Genomic DNA, 13602 nt, shown 5'->3' with positions numbered 1-13602 from the left:
ACGTAAATTTTTACCGCAGACGTAGGTTTTTAAAGGCCCGGTCTAATCATCTGCCTGCGCTCCTCCTACTTATTTTAAAATGTTAATGTGCTTGACAAAGACGATACTATATCGCGTTTCTTTGATTAATTCGTTTTTGTGCGTCAGTCCATTGGTGTGCTTGCAGTGCGACCAATGGGGCATTCCAGTTTATATTTATAACCAAATATATTTGACTTGTTTTGACAAGACTTTGACAGTTAAAACAAGAAATTACAACAGCTTATATATTGATTATTATATGACTTGAAACACCACGGCACTGGAATTAAGTTTTATGTGACCTTGAACAGATTAGTTCACATGGTAGCGACCGATGAATTACTCCCAAACATTCGTGGCGTTTACTATACTCCCTAAAACCTTAGGTTTCTTTGTTGGTTACGCAAATTTTTCTTCGTGTAAAAAAGCTAGTGACAAGCTGAGTTCCGTTTGGATGCAAACGCAATGGCATTTTACAAAAAGTAGCTATTTTTGTTTTTAAATAAACATATATAGAATAGATCAAAATAGCAATGCAAGTACCATACGATCGAAAAAAAAGGTGTCAAAGACTGCTGAGGAATGACAATAGATAATAATTTTAGTGATATCAAGCCCTACAGACGTCATTACTTAGCTCTTGGCTCGTACTATTCTTTATGTTTTAATGGCGCTTACTGCCAGTTGGCCTTAAGAAGTAATTTTAATTTTGGACCTATTATATTATAACTAAAAGAGGAAGATAAGAGCCATTATGGCTACTAGCAACAGTCATATTAAGAGATAATAAATAGAAAATAAAAAAGATTATACTTGAATATTAAATTCTAATTGAATAAAAAATTGAATTTATATTTTATGGACACAAGATTTCATGAGTTTTTCGCCTTTCGTTGGATTTAGCAATAACCAGCATATTATACAAGGTGGACCGAACTGTATTCCGGAAACTTCGGAAGCATATTCTGCAGATAAAAATAAGTAAAAAAGTTCGTATAATTGTATGTCCTAAAATGCTTAGTTTCAGAGATACAGGGTGTAAAAGTTTCATTATTATTTCGATTTTTTCTAAATAATTTCTAAAGTAACATCAATATTTGGATGAAAATTGGTGTCTGGGAGTTTTTTGACATGGGAAATTTGATTTTGATGTCAATATGACTCCTACTAGTAGAGGGCGCCATCTACATGTGTTTTGACTGTTTTGAAGAGTAATAACTTTTTGTCCGTACCTGTATAAAACTACCGAGCGAAAAAATATACATCTGTGTAACTTTTTACGTAAAAAATATCTCTTCTTAAAAATCGCTACGAGCAACCGTTCTCAAGATATTTAGAATGGAAATAGTCAATACATGTCATTATTGACAAAAAATAAACACGTTGAGTAGATAGTTATTTCACTGAAATGATAAATTTGGGAAATTCTTATTTTTTTAAATTACTCAATTTTTTTTTTTGCAAAAAAGGACGTGTTTTATCGTCCTTTTTTGCAAAAAAAATTTTGATTATTAGTTTCTGTTGAACTTTTAGCACAAAAATATTTGAAATTTATGATTTCAGTCTAATAACTATTTAGTCAACATGTATAATTTATGTCAATGATGACAGGTTTGATAATTTCCATTCCAAATATCTCGAAAACCATTACTCGTAGTGATTTTTACCAAGAGACCTTTTTTTATGTCGAAAACGTTGTAAATGTATATTTTTTTACTCAGTAGTTTTATACAGATACGGACTAAAAGATATTACTCTTCAAACCAGTTAAAAAATATCTTTGAATAAGAAGACTAAGGAAGGAGCATAATGCTATCCATGTATTCATGCATGGTGGGCGGAAAAGCCACCATAAAAGCTCTCTAGGGTGGGGATCCTTGACAGTTCTGTTTGACGATTCATTTGACACATTTGAATTTGATTTGAAATTTTGTGGATTTGTCAGTCTTTACGGAGCTTATTTTATGTTATTTATTATTTATTCTACTACTGATAGTTGTATAAAGGTAGTAAATCTAGATGGAAATTGTGGCAGAACTTAAATTAACAGTGACACTATCGCGATTTATCGAAAAAGACTCTAAAATAGTTGGTTGTGTAGCGTGCGGTAGATCTCGGCAAAAATTGAGTGAAATAATGGAACAACTTTTCGCTAGTAAGTGACTATATAATATACATACGTGTAGTAAACCGATCATTTATGAAATTCACTTAAATTAACTAAATTATATATTTTTCTTGCATTTTAGCTTTTATTTATTTCTTGTCAAAGATTAGATGTCAAAGAATTTAGATACGTTAATTTGACTTACCTGCTTCAGTAGCGTATCGGATGTTTGTGTTAATAAATACTTATTATAACTTATCTATTTTTAGAATTATATATTTTTATAACAATTTTAATAACTACCAACATTTATTCACAACGTAAAATAAAACAACAAATTATTGAGTCTACCCCACGTCTACCCTACATCATAGTTTTACATTTTTTAAATAAAATTAGAACGACACTGATAAACCGGAATTTAAGTCGGTCATATTTGAGGCCCATCGCGGTGTACCTAAGATTTTTGATATGCTCCTTCCTTAGTCTTCTTATTCAAAGAAAAATATGTAGGTGGCGCCCTCTACAAGTAGGAACCATATTGACATCAAAATCAAATTTCTCATGTCAAAAAACTCCCAGACACCAATTTCCATCCAAATATTGACGTTACTTCAGAAATTATTTGGAAAAAATCGAAATATGAAAAATGAAACTTCTACACCCTGTATCTCCGAAACTAAGCATTTTATGACATACATTTATAGGAACTTTTTTACTTATTTTTATCTGCAGAATGTACTGCCGAAGTTTCCGGAATACAGTTCGGACCACCCTGTATAATTTATATATATGTAAATATAAAACATTATCAAAAAATATTCTTTAGCAGTATGTTCAAACTAATAATTAAAAAATGCACGCTTTCTAAATTGTGTGGCAATGTAGATACACATATCCCTGTAGAAGATAAAAGATATTTGGTAATATTTACAATATTCTCGTCAGTTATTATCTCATAAAAATAATGATGAAAGCTCATTGTAATGCTACAAATCAAAAACTAATTAATATAAATAGGTGTTATTTAATTTTCAAAATTGCTATTATTTATTTTTTTTACTTAGAGTTTTTTTTAGTTTTGCTGTTACAACTTTATTTGCATATACAGGGCGTTTCAAAAAACAGGTGTCATCTCTCGTGGGGAGATTCCTCACATAAAAATAAGACTTGTACATATTTAACATCTTGACCGATTAATGACATTAAAAAAAATGAAAGGTCCCTATTAAAATTATTAGATAAATGCAAATTAATTAAATTGCGTTTATATCATCAAGGAGACCGAAATCAACAAAATATCAAGAGACAATTTTTAATCAGCATTTAACGGTCTACACAATTTTGCTAACAAAAGGGAGAAAAGTCAGAGACGAGCATATTTTTTTTAGAAAAACATTCCTGGTGATAACTTATATGCACATCCCTGGTGAATATATAGACACTTTTTAGCACTAAAATATTTCGCACTTTTAATAAATTTTATCCTTAAAATTCATTTATAATCGCTAAAAGCATTTGAAAGGAAATTATAAAAAAATCCAAAAGAAAATGAAGATTTTAACCCCCTGTGGCTACGAAACAAGACAGAATCGGACCTACGTTGATATGAAAAATAAATCTTATTTTTACGAGTCGAATTTCCCCACGAGAGATGGCGCATATTTTTTGAAACACCCTCTATAAGCAGCCTTTAATTTATTAGTTATACGTGCCTGAATAGAAAGCTTCGTATCAAAATAGAACCCAAGATGTTTAGTCTCTATAACAGCAACAATTTCAGAACAACAACACAATGCGAAAACATGCGAATATCACTTACCTCTTCTTTCTAAGTCAAATATCTGTTTCTTCGCGTGACAAATCTCAGATGGTTTAAAGAAAATGTCGTTATATTCAGGTTTTCGAGCGAACAATTTCTGACCCGCAGCCAAATTCCACCGTGAAATTTATTCAGACGATATGGTTCGCGGTGTCACACGTAATGGTTACCGGTCCGTACGAACTAATGTATATGAGTAACTATTCGAGCACGAAGCAAAACATAAAACAGGAACTGTTTTGGAGAGAGGAAGATTTCCTTCTAGACGAGCACCGTTGTACCGCTGACGTTCAAATAAAAACACAGTACCGGTTCTTTAGCAAAGTTCCTTTAGCTTTAGAGAGCAGTTGATGGTACGGTGAGCGGAACAAACGAAGCTAAGTATAACCCTTGTATAAGGGTATAACTTAGAAGAAGTAACTAACTTAAGAAGCTGTTTGTAACTTATTATTTATATTATTGTATGTTAGTATATGACATAAGTTAGGATTGTGATTGACGAATTTAATTGTTTTTAGTCACTTCCTGTTTCAACGTAAATTACTACAGCTTTTGATTTTTTCAATGGCATAATTGGCCTCGGTATATTTCTACTTTATTCGATAGAGAATGACACTCTGAATAGAATGTTATATGATATATCACCTTTTGACATATTCGCTTTAAAAAATCGTATTTTAAATTTCAATCTAGAGTACCATGGTTGTGTTAAAAACAGGAATTTTAATCAAGGAGCTTTGTAAAAATTGATTTGATAGTCTAATGTATTTCGTGTCTTGTTCTGGCCGGTTAAAAGATGCCTAAATCGTATTTTTAATCATATCTCAATTTTTCAAGTGGAACAAGGGTGACTTATTAACATATTTGGAAAAAGCATTTTTTTATTGATAATTTGGTACCACACATTTGGTATTTCGAGTCAAATTGTCGTTGTGAACCGCATGTTACAATTTCAAATAAACCATATGCGAAAATGTCAAAAGTTGACATATGATATATGTTATTCTATTTAGAATATAATAAAATTATATAAGGATTCTTGCCACTTAACTGCTGATATAGAAATTTAATTCTACGCTGTGTTTGTCATAATGCGGATCAACCTGCTCTCACTACCGGCTTCGGAGCCCTACTCCATCATCAGGCGAGCTTGGGCAGATCCACAAAATGACAACCACAGCGCAGAGATAGTTAATTCCGACTTGTCGGAAAGTGTCGGTTAGACACACAGCGTAGAATTAAATTTCTATATCAGCAGTTAAGTGGCAAGAAACCTTATATAATTTTATTATATACCTATACTGCAAGAAATTTGTTTTCTATTTTATAATTTGGCTTGCCTGAAAAAAAAACCTTTTACCATTCTTTTACTATCGATAGTGCGCATCGGTGGTACGAAAGTACTACCATTGCACGCAGGCCGCTATCTCCCGTTCGGGACTTAATGGGCGCGTTCAGGGATGGTCAGCTGCTGAGTGGCTGAGTAAGCGGTTTCCCTAAACGGTCTCTTTTTACACGCAAAAACAGTCAGCCGCTGAGTAAAATACTCAGCGGTCGGTCAGCCGCTGTGTTCCCTCAACGCGCACACTATCTAACCGACACTTTCCGACAAGTGGGAATTAACTATCTCTGCGCTGTGGTTGTCATTTTGTGGATCTGCCCAAGCTCACCTGATGATGGAGTAGGGCTCCGAAACCGGTAGTGAGAGCAGGTTGATCCGCATTATGACAAACACAGCGTAGAATTAAATTTCTATATCAGCAGTTGTGTGGCAAGTGGCAAGAATCCTTATATAATTTTATTATATACGTATACTGCAAGAAATTTGTTTTCTATTCTATTTAGAGTGTCATTTTCTATCGAATAAAGTAAAAAAATACCGAGGGTTTCATTTAAAAATCAAAAGTTGTAGTCATTTCCGGTGAAACAGGAAGTGACCGAAAACAATTGAATACATCAATCAATCCTAATTTAAATCATATACTAACATACCAAATCTCTTTTTTTTTATCTAAAAAAAATAAACAGTTATAGGGGTGAGCCACTTTTGAGACGCACGCACCCAGAATATTAATTGATATGCGGATTCTGGGAAAAAAAATAAAGGGAAGTTTAATTAAAGCATATAACTAAAGCATATGACTAAAATGCAATGTTTTTGAGATATGACATTTTCTAAAAATGAAGAATACATTTTAAATTTCAATAAAACTTACCCCTAAATCGGAATTTATCCAGTACCAGCCTAATATGTAGTTAAAATAAACATTCTTCAAAATTAATAATTGTCTTTAAATCAAACTAAAATCTGACCCGAAAAATTATACAGGATAAAGCAAAATTATTACTGAACATATTAATATAGGGTGATCACTTTTAAAAGCAAGTTGCTCTTTTACTTCAAATGGAATGGCGTGAGTTTGTCCATAGAGATTGCCCGCATTGATGCGTTTTATAAGTACTTGCCATATCGTAAAAATTTCAATACTTGAATTTCTAAAAATAATATTATTGTTTGCTATAAAAGCCATGTTCCCTGTGGATAACCCGGACTTCCGACTAGTTTATCTTATATGTTGTTTGAACCACACTTGATCTGCAATGGCATATTTTGCAATACTCTTTGCGTATCTTTCTGTGCGTAATGCTCGTTAAGTTATACATTTAGAGGATATTATATCTCTCCGATATACAACTCACATACAACTCATGAAATACACATCTATAGTTCATATCAAATAAACTATTAGTCACGTGATCAACCTTGACCGACACAGAGTATATAAAAGCACAGAGATATTTTCTTTTAATCAAAATATTTTAGAAAATAAAAATAAATTAATTATAAATATATAAACAGTTACTATTTACATCAACACAACTCAAGTCCTTAACAGCACTTGAAGGGCATAAATGGCCATTACTACCGCTTTCCTGTTCAAAATATTCTAATAAAGTTGCGGTGAGTTTTTTACAGCTCTTAAGCTATCTTGTGCCACTTCGCACTAAAAGAGGTTCTAAAAAGAACAATGTTCGACTGTAAGGTCTGCTAGTAAAAATCTTTAAGCTTAAAGTATCACAACACAATTCATTTAAACCAAAAACTCGTAATACAAAACTAAAGTGTCAAAACAAATGACAATGTCAGAAAATAAGTAAATAAATGTGGCAACTTGACATTTTTTACAGCAGAACTACCATCTGTATCCCCAGCGGGAATATGTCCATGGTTGGCAACAATGAATTTAAAAATCGCGCCCTCGATTACGTAACTAAAAGTTTAATTGGTATCGAATATACTTCCATACTTTACCTTCTTTTATATTTCTAATCCTATGTAGTAGAGAAAGAAAGTAAAATCAATGGTAAAGTAGAGATATGCGCAGATACCACGCATACAAATCGAAAATAATAAAATAATCGAAAATCTACACAGATATTTAGATGGGGATTGAATAAGCATACACTCATTACACTTTTCTGATAAAAAAAATCCCTACTAGACAATAATTATCCAAGATTCAAACCAAAAATGTTAAAACCGTCATAGTCATTTTTTTGCACTTTGGAATATTTACGTTTATATAAGAACTTAACACATTATATTTTAAGTAATATCTCCATCCTTGTTACGGGTTCATTATTGCAATCTTCTATAGATAAACAATATAAATGACTGACTGTATGTTGTCGCACATTTTTTCCAAACGGAATATTTTAAGTAATCTTCTAAAAACCATTTAAATTTTTACAATTCTTCAGTGATAAACCCGATATTAAAAATAAGTAGCTCAAAACACCCAAAATTATTATTTTTATAATCAAAACATACTTATAGGATTAGTTATTTTTTATAAATTTAAATAAATTATCTTTAATTTTGGATACAACGTCAAGAGTCACAAATTAACATACAATTGTATATGTTATATTAATTAATTGAATAAATATAAATATACAGGGTGGTCCGAACTGTATTCCGGAAACTTCGGCAACACATTCTGTAGATAAAAATAAGTAAAAAAGTTCGTATAAATGTATGCCCTAAAATGCTTAGTTTCGGAGATACAGGGTGTAGAAGTTTCATTTTTATTTCGATTTTTGCCAAATAATTTATGAAGTAATGTCAATATTTGGATGAAAGTTGGGGTGTATTCCGTTGCTTACCTTGGTTATGGTTTTATGTTCCGTTTCTATCGGTTTCCTGAAAGTTTTCTTAATACGGAACACGGTTCCTGAAAAATTCGGTTATAACTGTCACCAAACTAACCAGCGCGGGAAGGCTAGTTTTTCTGGTTTTGTTTGTCAATCAATGTCATTTATGTGACAGAAATCAAGCAAATATTGGAAGTTCGAGTGATATTCTCATTTAATTTCTAAAATTTGTAATAATATTTTGTATTTAGGTACACCCAAAAGCAATGGAGGTAGGCAGTAAAGGTAAATAAATTTCATTAACTAAATAGAATTACTTTTAGGACCATTTAAACTTATCATGCAGCCATTGTTTCTTAAAGTCAGGAACTTTTAAAGAAAACATGAAAAACAAGTAATCGTGAATGTTTTGTAAGCTATAAAAATATAAATATTGATTAGATTTGTGTATTTATTATTGATCTGTTTTAATATTGGACCTGCAAATCTTCACTTAAGCTGTCTAACGAGTTTAACAGTTTATTAATAAAGTACTTTTCAATATTAAACTCCATTGAAAAGAAATAGCAAACGTAAAAGCAGAGAATAGGCAGATTAAAAATGCAAGAAAGATAAATTTTATAATAGAGGTATTGAAATTTAGAAAACGTCAACATTTGACGTTTCCAGTATTTTACCAAACCGTTCCGTATCAAACCAATGTTTTTCAGGAACCGCTCTTTACCGTAGTTTACCGGTCTGGTTCGCCTGGTTTTGTAAGGGAATTCAGCCTTGGTGTCTGGGAGTTTTTTGACATGATAAATTTGATTTTAATGTCAATATGACTCCTATTTGTAGAGGGCGCCAGCTACACGTAGTTTAACTGTTTTGAAGAGTAATAACTTTTTGTCCGTACCTGTACAAAACTACTGAGTGAAAAAATATACATTTCCGTGTTTTTTTACGTAAAAAATGTCTCTTGGTAAAAATCGCTACGAGCAACCGTTCTCAAGATATTTAGAATAAGAACAGTCAATACATGCCATTATTGACAAAAAACAAACGTGTTGTGTAGATAGTTATTTGACTAAAATCAAACTAAAATGGTAAAATTTGGAAAATTTTTATTTTTTTAAATTAATCATAAATTTTTCTTCAAAAAAATGATGATCAGTTTCTGTTGAACTTTTGGCACCAAAATATTTGAAATTTATGATTTCAGTCTAATAACTATTTAGTCAACATGTTTAATTTATATCAATGACGACAGGTATTGATAATTTCGATTCCAATTATCTCGAGAACCATAACTCGTAGCGATTTTGACAAAGAGACTTTTTTTACGTAAAAAACGTCGTAAATGTATATTTTTTTTACTCGGTAGTTTTATACAGGTACGGACGAAAAGTTTGAGGGCAAGAAGCAGGGCAAGACTCAGGGCAAAAACACGTACTAAATTCATCACTAATAATTGCAAAAACGTGACAGCAACTCTTCAAACAAGTTAAAAAATATGTAGGTGGCGCCCTCTACAAGTAAGAGTCATATTGACATCAAAATTAAATTTCTCATGTAAAAAAACTCCCAGACACCAATTTTCATCCAAATATTAACGTTACTTCAGAAATTATTTGGAAAAAATCAAAATAAAAATGAAACTTCAACACCCAGTATCTCCGAAACTAAGCATTTTGGGACATACATTTATACGAACTTTTTTACTTATTTTTATCTGCAGAATATGCTGCCGAAGTTTCCGGAATACAGTTTGGACCACCCTGTATAATAATTTAATTGAATAGACTCAGGGCAAAAACACGTACAAAATTCATCACAGAACTTCAATACGCTGATGACTGCGCTCTAATAATTGCAAAAACGTGACAGCAATTACAAGAAATGCTGAACCCATATACCTGGGCATACGAGTATTTGAGCCTTAAGCTGAACATCGATAAAACTAAAATCATGTACATTCCCCCGGAAGATCACAACAATGCTATAAAAATCAGAGAAGAACTATTGGAATATGTAGCGGAATTCAATTACCTCGGCAGTTTGATTTTGAAAAAGGCCAATATATCGACTCTGAAAATCAGCACAGGATTAGCAGCGCCTCAAGAGCATTCTAGAAATTAAGATAGGGTTTTCAACAATCATGACTTGAGCACAAAAACGAAACTTGCAGTGTACCGAGCAATAATACCGGTCGTACCGCCGACACATGAACGCATTAAACAAGTTGTAACAGAGACACCATAGACAACTCTTATGAATCAAATGGTTCCATCATGTCTCAAACGTATCGGTCCTTGAAAAAACTAACTGAGAGAGTATCGAAGTCATGATTACAAAATCCCGCTTAAGATGGGCTGGTCACGTATGCAGAATGCAAGAAAACTGCATACTAAAATCTCTATAATCTTTACGGTGAGCTTGTAGAGGGTAAGAAGAGGCCGGGTGGGTAACTCAAAAGATACAAAGATATTTTCCACGAAAACTTAAAGGGGATTAACATGCAGAATGAGTGGGAAGAAGCAGCTCACAACAGAACGCAATGCAGAAGAATTGTAAACTCAGTTAACAGCGACAACCAAAAAGTAAAGAGGCAACAAAGCAATGAGATTTTTGAATGACCGGAGTGCGGTAGACAGATAACATCACGTATCGGGCTTTTGAGTCACAGAAAAGCTCATGAAAGAAAACGCCTTACATAACCATCTTCTGATGCGTGTCAAATACTCGCAATGGCAGTAGTAGTACCATAGAGTTAAAAATAAAGTAGTACTATACCCCGCTGGCAAGCGAACCTTTAGGTCGGCGTTTACATGTATAGAAGTGAGTCGTTATGGCGATCTAGTAAGTCGGAGTGAGCAAAAATACGAAGTATTTATTACATAACTACTTAATCTGACGCTAGATTCCAAAGGGAAGCGATTCGATAAAGTTAATAAAAAAAGTCGAAAAATATGTTTAACAGATCACATATAAACCACTACCCTAAGATTCATATTACTTGCTATGAATTATTAATTAAAAAGCTTGGTCTCAACGTATAGGTAGCGCCGGCGCCGCTTCCCCCGCTTCCATGGACCGCACGCGCCTGGTATTATGTTTATAAACACTCTGTATACTAAAAAATACAACATAACCTTAGGTAATACTTAGATATCTTAGTTATAATGGTCTCTCTACTTTTTAGTCGTTTACAGCGCTTTCAGATGGAGCGGACCGTCCGCGACTACGAGCAAGTACCATGAGTTTATATGAACAATTTCACTTGTGTCGCGTATGCTCCGTCCGGATGATTTCGTCCGACGCCGACGGGTTTCTTGAAAAAAACACGCGTACGGACAGCGCGGACACTCCTCTCCATCTGAAAGCGCTGTTAATCTTAATTATCTACTTAAGTATATTGGCATCACAGCCTATTCCTAACCAGCCTGCCGAAAATAATGTGCATGAAGCTCTGCGTACTAGCCTAGATATTTGCTTAGCTGCTGTTATGTAACAATAGAGACTGGAGTTCTGACTATAGGCATGCGTACAAGCTCGGCAAGTGAAACGAGAATACTCAAAACCAAGCGGATAGGTTTGTTCTCACAGCGTGTTCCCAACATTTTTGTGTTCCTTCATCAGCTCTTCTAGGTCTGTGTCTGTATCCGAAAATTCGGACGCCTCAGATTTATCGGAAGATTCAAAATCGCTCATTTCTTTTCTTTATTTTTTGAAGAAAAAAACACTAAACAACACACGTTTTGTAGGTTAAGTTTACCTCTGAGTTTACCAAGTAATGACATCGGGTCGCAATACGCATGTGCCGGACACTTTACTTGCAAAAGATCCGCGAACAGGTCTGACTGTCAGCTAACAATCAGAATTTTCTGTGTGAACAGCGTACTGTTGGTTGGAAACCAATCAAAAATTTCTATGCGAACGCGTTTTGCCCTATTGCGCATGATTATCTGTTGGAAATATGTTTCTTACAGCTGTGAGAACAAACCTAATGACCAGCTGGTACTGAATAAAATCTGTGATTGGCACAAAACTTACTTATTTATTCTCAGTATACCAAAATAAATGTCAAACCTATTTTCAAAATAAAAATACTAGATTTACTTCACCGGCACTTACTACTCACATAAATACGAAAGGAAAACAACACAAAACCGATATTATGTAATATTTTTACGCCAAACAAAAGCTATTCGTCCAATTAACTGCATTTGTTTGCGTTTTCTGATACATTAGTCGTGTTTTCGAAAGATTACGAGCCTCAATGAATAATGTTATTTTTTTGTTAGTGATATTACACATATTATAAAGAATTAATACTGCAGATGTAGAATAAAAAGATAATTTCTTTGTTTGTTTAGTCTAATTATTATTAGATTGGGGTAAGATAAAATTCCTTTATACAATGTCCCACACTTGAGTGTTTATTTTGTAAATATTAGAATGATTAATCCAAATCTAGTCTAGAACACGCTACTACACAGGGTGTGATCTATTCTAAGAAAAAAACTTCCTATGAATGCATGTCCCAAACATCTTAACTTTTCAAATACAGGGTGGTAAAATTTTCTATTTTTTTTCAAAATATATCTGATGGTATGCCGAGTCCAGACCAAGGCGACAAAAACTAAACACGATTTTGGGACAAAAACAAGACAAACTTGCAACAAAAAAATGGAGACTTCTGACAAGACAAACTTGAGAAAAATTGTCCACACCGCAAAGTCAAAAGTTTAGTTCTTGGAAATGAGTTTTATTAACCATGTGTGATTTCACTGGTCTCCTACAGTTGGCAGCACACGCCATCCACACTGCGCCGACAACTTGTCGCAAAATATACGAACATAGACACTTTGATCTTTACCGACTCGAGACGGGACATTGAAAAGTCTCCGAATTTTTAAACAAAACAAAAATGAGACAAAAATGTTGCAGAAACGTATTAGATATGTCGCAATTTTGTCGTAAAACATGAATGTTTCTGTCTTGTCGTTGTTTTGTCTGCTTGGTCTGGACCCGGCATAATATACGAGTAAATATATTTCGATAGTTTCAGAGATATTAATAAATAAAAATGTTCTTAAATTATCTGAAAAAAGCACTATTTACTACGAATATTGGGACACCCTGTATTAATGCCGATGCCGGTTGTTTACGATATTCTCCGATGGTGGCACCACAAGTGCACGATTTTTTGCCAGTGCCACGCAACGGTTCGCACAAGCATAAATGAAACGTTTATATTGAAAAGCCCGTCGCGAAATTCTTTTGGGTCGCGACCGTTGTACGTGATCTGGCGCTGCTATAGCGGTTACTAAGAACAACCGCAAACAAAAACAGAAATAATTTTCTCTTGTCCATATCTCTTGTCCAAGTCAGAATCTTCAAAAATTATAAAATCTTTCAAAATCTAAAACGCCCTCATTGAAAAAAATTCCGAAAAGTGTTTATAGCGTCCATTTTCAAAGTAATTATTGCCATCTTGTGAGCTTAATTTAAGTTT

General features: G+C 33.4%; 1 protein-coding gene across 4 annotated transcripts in view; it reads right to left on the bottom strand.

Moving 5' to 3' along the window:
• LOC115879743 (fatty-acid amide hydrolase 2-B-like) overlaps positions 1-12369 on the bottom strand; it is a 56109-nt gene extending 43740 nt beyond the window's left edge. For 2 of the 4 annotated variants that reach the window (XM_030896716.1, XM_030896718.1), the window contains exon 1: positions 3951-4393. The gene's annotated coding sequence lies outside the window, so the exon portion shown is untranslated. Of the gene's footprint in view, positions 1-3950; positions 4394-12137 lie in introns of those variants that run through there. The other 2 variants (XM_030896717.1, XM_030896719.1) reach the window with 2 other exon arrangements.
• Between the last annotated feature and the right edge of the window lie 1233 nt (positions 12370-13602).

The sequence above is a fragment of the Sitophilus oryzae genome, unplaced genomic scaffold (genome assembly GCF_002938485.1).
Source record: "Sitophilus oryzae breed Bouriz unplaced genomic scaffold, Soryzae_2.0 scaffold_1586_pilon_pilon, whole genome shotgun sequence".
In the NCBI taxonomy this organism is placed as follows: Eukaryota; Metazoa; Arthropoda; class Insecta; order Coleoptera; family Curculionidae; genus Sitophilus; species Sitophilus oryzae.
The sequence above is the reverse complement of the archived record's forward strand: the minus strand, read 5'-3'. Positions and strand labels throughout refer to the sequence as shown.